Here is a 798-nt window from a genome sequence, read left to right on the forward strand (position 1 = left end):
AAGAGGAGAACGAAAGGAGCAGGAGAGATATTTTGAGAGCTAATTTCTAATGCTTTCACATTAAAAGCTTCTAACTTCCCTTTGGCGCAATGTGACTACATGTGTACCAACGAATAATCCAATAATTTACATTAAAAATGTTTTTTTTAATATCATGCCAATATGGAAATATATTCATGCAGTGTGTGTGTGTGTGTGGAGCCAATTAGTGGCATTAATGTGATTTCACTCAGTTTTTCGTTAGCGGGTCAGCTGAGTGAAAGTTTGTGCATCCATTGAGTTTGTTGTGCAAGTAAACTTATTTCATATATTTAATTAATGCTTAATTACTAAAGGAAGCAGAAAGAAAACTGTTTATTATGATGAACGAGGGAGGAATTCAGAAACAAACCGAAACTCAGATGTGAGAAAAATGTCTCCCACAAATAGACGGAGGAAGAGGAGGAGATGATTGACAGGTTGGATGCAGCTGCTGCTGGTTCGAAACCCTCTGGTCAACAGCTGGGGACTCTTCATCCAGCCTTCCTCCCTCTCTTCTTACTTATATTCCACTTCCTCCTCCTCTCTCTTCTTCGTGTCTACCCCTCTTCACCTCTTTTTATGCATTTCCCTCCCTTCTCTGTCTTTAAACGGCTCTATTTTCTCTAACGATGCTTCTAATTTTGGTTATTGTCACTAACAATCAAATTGCTGCTTCATGTGTTTCTGTAAGTTGAGGTTATTTCAGTTAATTGTGACTTTCAAAGGTTTGAAAAGGTTCAAGGTTGATAGCTAACGGTTTTTACTGCAGGACGATGA

General features: G+C 38.5%; 1 protein-coding gene across 1 annotated transcript in view; it reads left to right on the forward strand.

Moving 5' to 3' along the window:
• The window catches only part of si:dkey-22o22.2 (neural-cadherin), a 43,358-nt gene that overhangs the window by 1,133 nt on the left and 41,427 nt on the right, over nucleotides 1-798 (forward strand). The gene's annotated exons all lie outside the window — the stretch shown is intronic.

The sequence above is a fragment of the Morone saxatilis genome, unplaced genomic scaffold (genome assembly GCF_004916995.1).
Source record: "Morone saxatilis isolate NCDOM2014 unplaced genomic scaffold, NCSU_SB_2.0 Contig24, whole genome shotgun sequence".
NCBI lineage: Eukaryota > Metazoa > Chordata > Actinopteri > Moronidae > Morone > Morone saxatilis.